The following is a 12,667-nucleotide window of genomic DNA, read 5'->3' as shown; positions in this document are numbered from 1 at the left end:
CTTTGGACCAGCTTGTCCAGCGCCAAGGTCCTTTAAACTTCTCCGGTTCTTCCAGGAAAGCAGCACCATGTGGTTCTCTGTGGTCGGGAGGAAAGACCAGTCGGTGAGGCACTGCTTGGGTTGGCACGTGGGTGTGTGTGTGTTTTGAGTGTGAATGTATAAGGAAACTCTGGCAGATGTTTGGGCGCTGGTGGACTGAGGGGGAACTGGGAGCACAGACGCCTATTCATTCCATGTGTCTGGCATGAGTTTACCTCACAATTAGAATAGTTGGTGACTTCTCCTCTCCAGGTGGTTGGTGCATTTTTGCTCAGGGTTTCTGCTTCTGAATGTTCAGGCTCTTTTGTTTTAACACTGTTGTCTGACTTTGAGGGCGAGTTTTTGTGTGTGAGTTCTTGGTCAGACTAATCGTGCATTCATTATCTTATAGTCAGGGTTGCAGGATTAATTATTAAGTGAGTGTTTTTCGTCACTGTGAATGCATGCGTTTCCACCTTGAGTGTTCACATTACTATAGTGCAGTAATCCGCAATTTCCTGCAGGATTAATAGGTTGTCTATACTCTTAAAAATAAAGGGCTCTCTGGAGTGATGCCACAGAAAAAAAACTTTTGGTTCCCTAAAGAACTGTTTAATTAATGATTCTTTAAAAAACTCATTTGGAACCATTTAATTGAACGGTTCTTCAAGGAACCAAATGTGACATTACCCCAGAAATCCTTTCTGACATTTATTTTTAAAAGGATTACTATCTACATTACTGTGCAAATGTCAGGGACCACACTTAATTTATTTAACTTCCATTAAATAACAGCTGTTCAACGTAAGTTTCTAATTTATTATATTAGATTTAAGATTATCCGCTTGATGAGGAAGGGGAGAGCCACAGGAAAATAAGTGGTGGACAAAAACAGAAGCTTCCAAAACGTTCCAAAAATTATTAAAAGGTCTAGAGAAAAATGAGACTCCTAACAATCTTGCGAAACCTAGCAGATCAACCGAAACGGTCCCAATCAGACAAAAAAACACTTAAAGCTTTCATCTTTGAGAGAGAGGAGAAGATCAAGCTCTTCTCTTGCTTCAGATCTGAAAACATCCACAGGTGTTTCTGTCCATCCTTCCGCTGTGCTAAGACGACTCAACACTGAGTCTGAAAGAATGTGTAGCTGTCAAGAAGCCCTTACTGAGAAAAGGAAATAGACAAAACAGAAGAAAATGTACAAAACAAAGATGCTGCTGGTGTTCAGAGAACACCGCACTGCCCACTCTAGAGTCCAGAGCTCATCATCATTGAATGTGTTTGGGATTACTTGGACAATAGGAAGCAGTAAATTTGCAGGTGTGGGAAAAGTAGCTCTGCAGATTTCTTTGAAAAACTCAAATCAAGTCTCCTGAAAAGTATAGAAACTGCTAACACACTAGCCACAAGCTAACATGCTAGCCATGGTACAGTGCTGCATTACAATGCATTGTATTGTTATTTCACTACTATCTTTTCCTTCATCTGTATGCCTGTCTAGCGATCTGTCTAGCTACGTAGCTATCTAATAATACGTATTAGCTGGAACAGCACATGGCCTCAGGGGCTCAGGCTGTTGAGCTGCAGGTGTGTCTGCATGTGCTAGAGTGAGATAACGGTTCCATTGGGACAATGTTGAACAGGCACAAAAGAAGAGGGAAATCCTGAGACCTCACACTCCTCTCAGAAGCCTGGGGAAGTGTGTGTGGTCTCATCCCACGTTTCAGCCACACTGCCAGAACTCCTACTCGGAGATCTTTTTTTCTTCCCTTCACGTTATCACTTTGTCCATCCAGCTGCCTGTCCCAGGCCAGTGCAACTTTTGGTTTTGCTTGTTTGTTTGTCCAGCGTGGAGCACAATAGTGCCTTGACTTCCCTCTCTGTAGGCTTCTCGATCTCCTGTCCTCTCTTGTGTAATGGACTAACAATGGGAGGATATGGCTTCATAGCAAATGCCTGGACTTCCTGAACACTGTGAGAAGGAGGAGAGTCCAGAGAAGGGCCTCAACTGACTTTGTGTCTGCTGGCTCTGAGTTTGTTGACTGAAGGAGCATTACTGGATTGTAATTATCAACCTCCACATGCTTGGTGAACATAGCTTCATGATGCACTAAAGTGAAAGTTTCATTTAGTTTTGCGTTGCCAGGGAAATGCAACCAAACATCCATCTTATTAAAGCAATGTACTCATTTGATGTATGAGGGTTTTTCTTAGTTAGCATTGAAGCTATGAGGCTTTTGTTGCTAGAAGTAGTGGAATTAGGTACAAAGTCTTCTAGTATATAAGCCTTGTAGCTCTAGTGTAAAACCAAACAATCAAATTCTGAACATCAAACACATCTTGACTATATGACTGTGTTTGGAAAATTAGGTAAATTTAGTTTTTTCTTTAAGATTTTTAATCAACGATCTAGTCATTACTATGGAGGCATCTGTCATTAAGGGACTGTGTTCACACTTGTTTCTGTATTCCAGTTTGGACATTGGGCTCTCTTTCGTTGTTTTTTTTCCCCGTTTTGTACTTTTTGCTGTTGGCTGAAGATGGAATCTTTTGACAGCTGTGAGTGCAGCACCTCAGAAGAGCCAGTTCACTTCGGTCCTAAAGCAAAATCAGACCTGACAGCCCTTTCAATTGTCCAAATAGAGTAGTTTCAAACTGTCAGCTTGCATTTGTCAAGACTGTCACATGTCTGACATTGTGTTGGTCCATATTTGACTCTGCATGTTAAAAAAGGGCTGCAGGGAATTATAATAAGAGTTGTAGTTCATGACCGAGTTAAAAGTTGCACTGTACTAAAATCACAGTGCTTTGTTCTTTTACTGCTTGTTGTATGTCTCGTACTGCCTTGAGTTGTGTAATCTCAAATAGCTTCTGAGCAAAGTGGTTTCATACTGTTATGTCTCAAAAATGGGCAGGTGTACAAACTCAGACTTAAGGATTGTTGCTGCTGCTGTTTTTAGCTATGCAATGTACTTTTGTCCATTTTTATACGTAACTGAATATCATACTATGTCAGTAAGCGTCTAATTGATCTAGAGCAAAACTAAAGAAGCATGTTTGCTGAGCTACACTCCTAAGGCATTTTAAAAGAGAGGTAAGCACGGTCATTCTTTCCCCCGCACCTCTGTGGTTGGAGTTATCATCATCCCTATATGGATGCAGAGGCAGAGAATGGCAGACTTGGTGTAAAGGAAAGTCACATGCTCAGCTGTCCCCACCCCACCGTCAGTGGAGTATGAAGTCAAGCAGACACTGTTTGGTCTATGTTAACTCAAGCCAGCAGCCTTTAGGTCGTTAAAGCCTCTTAGATGTGATGAGTGCCTCTGGCTGCAAGCAGCTCATTACTGAAAGCCTCTTCTTCTGGCGATGACATTTTGCACCCGGCTTCAGTAGGACAAAGAAACAGCCCCAGCAGTCTGTCTGTCCTCACTTCATGATCTAGCTGGAGCTGAAACACTCCTTCAACAGATAGTGAGATGGGCTTCCATTAGACTTACTGGCACCCGGTCAGAGAAGTGTATCAAAGAGCATTCTTCTTTTTGCTATGTGAGTATTTCATTGAAGTATATCTGGCCATTAGCCTGCAAGATGAATTTATTCAGTGATGGTGCTGGGCTCTGCCAGTTACCTCACGATATGATACTTGTGTCCCTATGTGAGACATCACAATGCATCATGATAGTGCGGTTGGGTGTAGAAACTATAAAGTTTTTTGAGATTTATTTACCTTTTGCAGCTGCTGCCATCTATAGCCTTTACGTAGGTACTTCATCCACATTGATTGAACTACTGAAGTGGGGTATGCAGAAAATACAAATACATAGATGAATAAATATTGATGTAAGGATGCAAAGTATCAATTCAAAACTGTGAAAAATAGAATGAGCCAGTGCAATCACATCAGTCGCAGTCCTTCACAGTTGATAATTATACATGGTGGGAAAGAAAACTCATAGTGGACTAAATAGGCCTAACTTAATTTTAATCAGCTTGCCCTAAACAGATGGGTGGTTATTAGGGCTGCAAATTTAATCATATTTTTATCATTGTGGAACGAGTTTCCATAATGGCGTATCAAATTACATTACACAAGAGTGGTGTAATTTGAGTGGGGGGGTGTAGAGTTAAAAGTGGTGCCTAACACTAAAGTAGTGGTGTGTTCCCATGAGTCGGATTGAACCAGGGTCAAGTCATGACCAACCTACATCATCTTAAGGATCTTTTTAAGGGCCCCCTCAGACGTTACACTTCCTGCTGCATACCGCCTCTCATTCACATGTGCGTATATGTTATGATGTGATGAGAACACACCAGATGTACACTCAGAATAAGGGTACTAAACTTTCAATGGGGTGGTACTCTCAAGGGCACATCTTCAGGACCTTTAGTTAGGAAATATTATTGAGCCTTAAGACCATTACTGTACCTTAGAGGGTATATTTACATTGTATTTGGTGAAGAAAATGAAGAGACCTGTCACTGGTTAAAATATGAATGGGAAAGCTCATAAGCCCTAGTAGTGATGTAATTGATCATCCTGACTTTGTAACAAGAAATTTTGATAATTATTTTTACTTATCACCATGCTGTAGAACAGGAACAGCTTGCCTCAGTGAGCGCTCACTTGGGCCTCTTAGACCAGGGGTCATACAACTGCTTCAGCTCACACTGCTGGCAGGCACAACAGATTTAACCATCTCGGCTGAACGGTATAGGTCCCCAAGAAGGCCAGACTTAATTCACAGTTCTCCACAGCGCTATGAATCCCTAACAGGAAGTCAGAAGCATGTGGCACGAGGGGCTGTATCTATACAGAGGGCAAAAAGGGGCCTCAATGAGGATGGAGCTGCGAAGTTGCACACTGGTGGAGCAGGAGCCAACGTCAGCTTCCAATTCCAGCTTCCTGTATTTGCTGAGGCAGGTTGCAGAGCTCTTCCGCAGACAGGAAGTGTCAGGGTGGGGTCTTGATGGCTCTGGATTCTGTTCGGTTGCTGGATGTAATGTTAAGACTGGCCTGTTTGTTGTACATGTTTGAAAGCCTGAGGTATTTTTTCCAGGCGTCTAGACTTCCCTGCTTGGCGATCTGGCTGGCTGTACGGCCATGTCAGGCCACAGCAGGTAGGTGTGATATGTGCTCTGGCCATGAGATGTTTGTGTTGCTGATGACTAATGAGCAGACTTCACTGAGCCCTGTGGATGTGTCCGGCTCCAGCAACTGAGGACTGAACTCAACCATATGGTTATGTAGCCAGTCTTTAATTAAAACACAGACTCTGGCTCCCCATACAGTCTGTTTGCTGACCAGCAGTGCTGACCTGCTGAAACATTTGTGTACTTGCTTAAGGAAAAAATTAGCCCTCATGGGCTGTCACTGATGCTAATAAATTGTCTTGAATCTTGAAAGCTCACTTCAGTGTGCTATTTGGGCAGCACTTCCCATTTTGCTGGTTAAAGACTGTATTTATAGGTGTTTAAGTGCATCCGCACACGCACATACACAGACAGACTTGCCACAGTGTGCATTAGCTTTGTGCACTCTGTAATTGTCTCCTTTGTGCTGCACATTTGCAGCTCCTGGCGGTCTGTCAGTAATCATAGGTGTGAAATTTCACGCATGCACAAAAATCTGTGAACTAGGTGCGGTTTTGCTTCATCTCCTGCAATACCCGCTGTTCAGCTGATGAGTTCATAATCAGGGAAAATAAACTTACTCACAGCATCTGCTCATTGAACCCCAGTCTTTTTCCCAGCTACTCAATACACTGCTGTGTTTGCTGTAGCTAAAGAGTAGAAGTAGGACCAAAATCTTGATGCATATTACATAGTAGCATGATATTTGGGATTAAAAAAAAAATAGTATCAGCACACAGAGGCCTAAGTGGAAGTAGAAGTCATCATAGTAGGAAAAGCATTACAGCAACAGCATTGTTTGCGAATGAGAATACAATGTACTCACTGCGGACTTTACTTCCTCATTAAGGTATTTTCCCCCACATAAGATACTGTTTATTTGATAGAGCACTTTTCATGTTTAGAGAGGACCATAGCAACCTTAGCAACGCTTCATAGTCATGCAGGTAATTCTCAAAGAACAGCTTGGAGCTCTTTTCAAGCTTGCTCATCTCTGAAAATGAAAACTGCTCCATTATTTGAACTGTATCTTTCATGGAAAAGCTAGAGAAGTATCTTAATGAGGAGGTAAAAATGTGTCCTCTACATTTGGTTCATAAATGCCAGATGTGCTGCAGTGTTTCCCTACTATAACCATCTGTAAGGCTCCATCCTACTGTAGCTCAAGTTTCATAGGTACATAATGTCACGGATACTCTAGTGATTCCCCACCTTATAGGAAGATGTAGCCAGGACTCTTCCCAGCATGAGTTGATTTTCGTAAGCTGAGAGAAAAGGTGTATTAACAGCTTCACAGGAAACTGATTTAAAGATTTCATGAGCTTTCATGGGGCACTGGCTTCAATAAGTGTTTCTCCTTGTGTGGTGGTCTCCTGTTGAGGTCTGTAGAAGATATAGAAAGGTATTTGCCAAAGATCAGGTGGGGCTGGTTCTAAATCAAGATGTAATGTTTGTACTTCATCCTCTTGGCCAATAACAGTGAACCTCCTGTTCAGTCTGACCCTCAGCTTATGCTCCATTGAAAAACAGAAGCACTTTTCTTGTTAACGTACATCTGACTTTTATTAACGACTTTAATAGTCTTCCCTCCTGTTTTGTGGGTTCTGTGTAAGAGAGGGAGGTTTTACTGTGTTCCTCAGTGTAGATGTTCTGGGGGCTTGCCTGGAGGAGGCAACGGCAGAGAGATGCATTCTAGGCCTTCATATTCCACATGCCAAAGTGTCTTGAGCTCAGAGCTACTCTGTTCTCACGCTGTGGTTTTTCTCTTTAATGTGAAGAAATAGGTTCTTGTGATAAATTAGATTTTCTTCAGTTTGCTGGCAGGTAGGCACCTGCTCTCCAGCTCAGAGAAACACATGATAGCAGGTGTCTACCTGCCAGCAAACTGAAGAAAATCTAATTTATACAAGTTTTCTTCCTTTACCCAAATATAACGTTTGGTGTCTTTTCAAATTTTGCACCAAGCTATGGTGAGACTGTAGCAAAAAACTAATAGAAGCTTATATGTCACCAAGTAGCATTATGCAAACTGCAGGCCTAAATCATCATGCACTTGCCTCAAATTGCAGAGGAGCATCAAACAGCTTAGGTCTCTTTTTATCCAGTAAATATAGTCATTTTTCTCGTTGAGTTTGCTTAATTAATGCAGGTAAACTAAAGAAACTGAGCTTCTTTTCTTTGTTTGATCAGCTTCCACGATTAAAACAAGTACAGAAATCCATTATTGGTTAATTCAGCAGCTGGATTTGTCTAATGGATCAGTGTTTTTTGTGCATGCCATATCAATGCTGGACTATGATCTGTTCAGATGACCAGATTATCAGATTTTGGCCACTTTTACCTGCACTCTAAACATAGCCATAGACTTGTTTATGTGGTTTCTGACATTGAATGATATACTGTTATCTGTAAAAATGACCAAAAATACATTGCATGCTAAAAAGGGCGTAGATCGTTGTAATTACTACGATACTATGGTGTTGCTTTTTCACGGGCCAGTCGGATCTAAGATAATCACACCGAAACATGAGTCACATTTCAAGAGTGTCAAGTTTTCATTTTCACTTATTCAGTTTTCTTTTTTTAATAGCTTTTGAACAGCAGCCAAGTTTGCAACCAAGACTATGAGCTTCCATAGTTTGATGTAGAACATGTTGATTTATGTGAACTGTCGTAACTGCTATGGGAGCTTAGAGATCATCCATAACCAAGGCCTGGGGGTGGGGGGGGTGGTTTGGCTCTCCTGGATATGTTAGTGTCATTGTGTCCAGGCTCCTCAGGGGGTGCTGGCCGCTCCAGTGGGACTTCAGAAATCCCCAACCCCCTTGTCTCAAACATGCTCCCTTCTTAGCTGGAGCCAGTAATGATACTAGCAAAGTTGCATCACAGCCTTTGATTACCTGTATTTCTGGCTGTTGAACCTCTATTTGATTCTGTGTCAAGACAAAGTGGTTGGTTCTGTTACTTTACTAACTTATATCACATGCTGTTTAATTTCTTGGTATGATTATTTGGTTTCGTTTCAGGCATGCAGTTGTTTTGCATGTCAGATTCGTTGTAAAGTAGTCACTAACAGCGTAATGCATGCTCATTGTATTTCCACTGATATTGTGGGTCTTAAATATTGCAGACCAACAGGGAGGTTATTGTGTTCAGTTCTGTTTATGCATGTGGCTGTTCCATTCTTTAATGGAATTTAATTCTAGACCAATGTGGTGCACTGAAGCTTTTTAGGCTGTTAAATGGATTGTAGTAAATTTTCTGCGGCCTGACTTGCCCAAATGCCCAGCCACGAAGCTACCATAGGCATCTAACTTCTGTGCGTGTGTTCAATTGTGGTGCGAGTTCCAGGCTTGGACGTTGACCCTACTCCATATATTTGTGAATAACTTTTATATTTGTGGTTAAGTGATGTATGTTTAGACCTGTGGTGCTCATGTGAAGTCTGTAAGTGAAGTGTGTTGTGGTGGTGCATATATATTTCAGTAATGCTGAGTGCTGTGGGTGGGCAGTGCTGTAGTCATTATTATTGAGATACTGCATGCATTTCCCAGGCAGATTTTGTTACGCACCGTGTGCCACTCCTAACCAACAGTGCTGCTTTACACTTAACCTGTTTGTCATTGATAGACATTAAACAGTCCTCTCAGCTATATCAGTGCATTTTCCTTTGCAGTAACTTGTTTTATGGGAATTGTGGTGCCAATATCTGATGTTTTTCTTATACATATCTGCATGTGCATAAACTTTTATAAAATGTAGATATTGCATTAGCTTTGCAACACAATTTAACATTTAACTCTGTAGGGTTACAAAAGCAGTAAAATGAGCTAGAAATGCACAGTTATCACAGTAGCCAAGTGTTGCTTGAATGTTCTGCTCTTTCAGAGTACAGAGTATAGATAAATCATCAAATATTGGCTTGAAATTTCAGTCAAGTCTAAACATCAATATTTTTAAGCAGTTATCTTCTGATATCAATATGATTCCGATATCGTTGTTCATCATACATCCCTAGTAAACAGTTTCTCACTAAAAGCAGCTCTAGCACTGAGCCTTCAGGCAGCGACTTGTTGACTAACCAGTCAGACTGAACTTGGAGTTCCGCGAGCGCTTTTGGAGTCGCTACAGGTGTTGCAGATCAGAGGGGCCTAAGAGCACAATTCCCCTGCTTCTGATTGTGGAATTTGATTAGTCCTGCTGGGGATGTGTTGAAAAATCTTGTCATGATATTTTTTGTCACGTTATTCAGCATCAGTAGTTTTTCTTTTCAAAAAGTCATTGTATCCACAAATGTTACAAATATATACAGCAAGTTATCCATTTCACTAAAAAGTTCATCACTGATTCACATAGTAACTCTGCTTCAGCTTGTGGCTCTGAGCATTAAATGGGGCAGGCAAACCACAGGAACAACCATAAGCTTTTTGAAAGACACTATTAGTGTTGATGTATGTATTTTCAAAACCTGTTTTCTTTTTTTTTTTTCTTTTTTGGTGAAACTCCCAAATTCAGATAACTGGGGGTTTTGAGGTGGTAGGCAGGTCACATTTATAGAAAGAATGAGCCATAAATACAGACTGCAGGCAGCTCTTTAGACTGATACGTTAAGGTTCCTCTTAATCAACATCTGCAGCACCTTTCTCCAGTAACCTGTTTTAGCACCACAGGTTATGTAGTAACGCCACATATCTGCCCTACCTCTTAAACTGGAGAAAATAAAGATGCCTCATGCTGAAACTGCTCATCTTCTGGTCAGAGATGCTTTCAAACTTCGTTAGAAACTAACTTTGTTCTCAGTATGGTTTGGTAGTTCTTCTTTGGTAGCGTGTTTACAGGCTATAAATCACTTTTTAAAAAATAAAACCTGTGGATGGTCTGTTTTCAGACATTTACATCATCCAACTTGATTGGCAGTCATGATAGATGGAAACTATCAGCAATTTACGCAGGTCAAGATTAATCCCAGCCCTACTCTTACTCTCAATCTTCCCTGTCTTGCTAACTAGCTTATCTCACCTTGTCTTGAATAGAAGGTGCACATCAACACCTAGTGTACTGAAGCAACAACTGCTTAAAGTTTGTCTTTGCTTGTTGTTGCCAGGAATAGAACTACATAATAATTTAATCAAAAACACCTCATATGCTTGATTGATATTAGAAAATTACGTGATTTCGATCTTAAAAAAATATAATTATTACTGTTTTATTGCTCAAGCGTGTGCTGAGAGGCGAGAACTTCACAACACAGCTGCAATCTGACTGTGGTGTCTTTTATACTTCTGGATATGGTGAAGTTTCAGACTGAACACAGATTCTATGCTGGGACACATTAGCAGGTTGTTTTGCGTGACAGGTGTGTACTGTAGATTACTCATTCAGACTGCTGCCCTAATGTTTCTGACTGTTGGTGTTTTCTAGTCCTCCTCTGACCACAGACCTCCAACCAGGCAAACTCCCAGAAGACCTAGTGAGCTCACACCGTCTGTGGTGGAGGAATGAAGCATGCAGTGTGCAGCCGACTGGGTGGGGTGGGGATGATGTGTTGCTTTGACACTGCTGGGAAATGTAATTCAAGCATTATCTAGACTGTGATGATCTTGTGAGCTGCAGAGCTCACTGCCCTTGAAGTTGAAACCAAACACCAAACTAAATATTTCATCCCTTTATTAGGAATGAAAATGACATGCAGATGCACATGTAGAAAAAGAAACATCTCCCATGAAGCTGTGTGTAGTCTCCGGTCTCTGTTGTTTTGGGGCTGTGTTTGTTCAGGTGTGAAAATTCTGTTGTTTGGCCTGCTGTTATTCAGCCATGCTTGGTGGGCGAGGGTCTGTGCATGGTTCACATGTATGAAGATGAGAGAGCGTGAAACACAAAGCTGCTCACTGTGTTAACGACTGACTCACAGTATGACTCTCCTATGGGTGGGAGTTATACTGGTATGAAAGTGAAACCTGCTGTGACATTCCAAGTTTACAAAACCAGGGTTTAAAAAAGATGATTAAAAGCTACAGAGAAAATGGGGCTCCTACCACCTGGTAGACTACCAAAACTGTTACCATCAGATAAACCAGTGGTCACCAACCCTGGTCTTGGAGATCTCCCTTCCTACACAGTCTAATTTCAACCATAATCGGCACCAGCTCTTTCATTACTGAGAAAACTGTGACTTTCTGGGTCAGAAGTATTAGTGTTGGTTAAAGAGGGGCTGCAAGTTAGATGCATGTTGGAACTAAACTCTTCAGGAAAGTAAATCTCCAAGAGGTGGTTTAGTGACCACTGAGATAAATCGTATCTAAAGCTTTCATCTTTGAGAGAGAAGAGAAAATCAAGCTGCACTCTTGCTTCAGATCTGAAGAAATCCACAGGTGTTTCTTTCCATCCTTCCACTGTGAGAAAACATCTCAACGCTATGAGTCTGAAAGGATGTGTAGCTGTCAAGAAGCTCTTACTCAGAAAAGGAAACACAAAAAGAAATCTGCAAATCAAACAAAGAAGCTGCTGGTGTTCTCAGAACATCAATTTTTCCAGACCTCATCATCACTGAAAATATTTAAGGCTGGACACAATAAATAGTAAGAATTTTGATATTATGTTGTGGCTTCTGTGTAATTTTCTGTTAAAATGTATGTTTTACTCTTTTTTTTGATGCTGTTGGCTACTTGATTACTGTTTTAAATGAAAAAAAATTAACAGAGTGGAAATTGTCATGATAAAAATTTGAGTCCATATCACCCACACCCCAGGATTTTCCAAAAGTAGAAGCGCTGGCAGCAGGCAGGGAATTTCAAGTGCCCTCTCGCTGCCCGTCGAAATCCAGCTTTGTGGAAAAACACATTAAACAAAAGAGAGTTGAAAGCACACTCATAAAAAGCAAACCCCTCTAGAGCTTAGCTCTCCAGGACAAGATGTTACTGGCATTTGGACAAGACAAAGCTCAGAACAATGTATTTGATTTAGTAAGTTGTACCGTCTCCTCTTTTGGGCATGTGGTGGTGTTGAGTGTTGGATGGCTTCATCACTTTTGCCCTACTGTGGAAATCTTTCTCACTGGGATAACAAGACCACAGCAGGATGTGTGCTAATCTGAGCACATGCAACTTCTCAAAGAGAACTTTGTTATGAATATGGATGCGAATTGATGTGAGGATGGAAAAATCCCTTGTTGAATGAGGGGAGAACCATTCGTCATGCTTTATAATGCCAGTGTCTGAATGAGTGACCATTACAGCAGTAGATTAACCATGGCTGGTCAGTGATCTCTGAACTAAGCTGTAGGTTAAATAATTGTGGTCTTCATGGCTCATTTTGGGTTAGCGGTTAATCTTTGCACAAAGCTTGGATTCATCTGGTGTCAGTGAGTGAATGAATTGATTTTATTCTCATCTATCTTCATTACAGATGATTTCACCACCACACTCTATGAATTGTTCCCTTTGCTCTATACTTTCTTTCTCCAGTGCCAAAGTTATGTCTGTTCCTTGTTCTGAAAACGACATTTTCTCCACAATGTCTC

At 41.2% G+C, this 12,667-nt stretch overlaps 1 protein-coding gene across 15 annotated transcripts in view; it reads left to right on the top strand.

The window, feature by feature from the left end:
- afdna (afadin, adherens junction formation factor a) overlaps positions 1–12,667 on the top strand; it is a 140,121-nt gene that overhangs the window by 109,043 nt on the left and 18,411 nt on the right. The gene's annotated exons all lie outside the window — the stretch shown is intronic.

The sequence above is a fragment of the Colossoma macropomum genome, unplaced genomic scaffold (genome assembly GCF_904425465.1).
Source record: "Colossoma macropomum unplaced genomic scaffold, Colossoma_macropomum, whole genome shotgun sequence".
NCBI classification, from domain to species: domain Eukaryota; kingdom Metazoa; phylum Chordata; class Actinopteri; order Characiformes; family Serrasalmidae; genus Colossoma; species Colossoma macropomum.
Note: the sequence above shows the minus strand (reverse complement) of the source record. Positions and strands in the feature narration are given on the sequence as shown.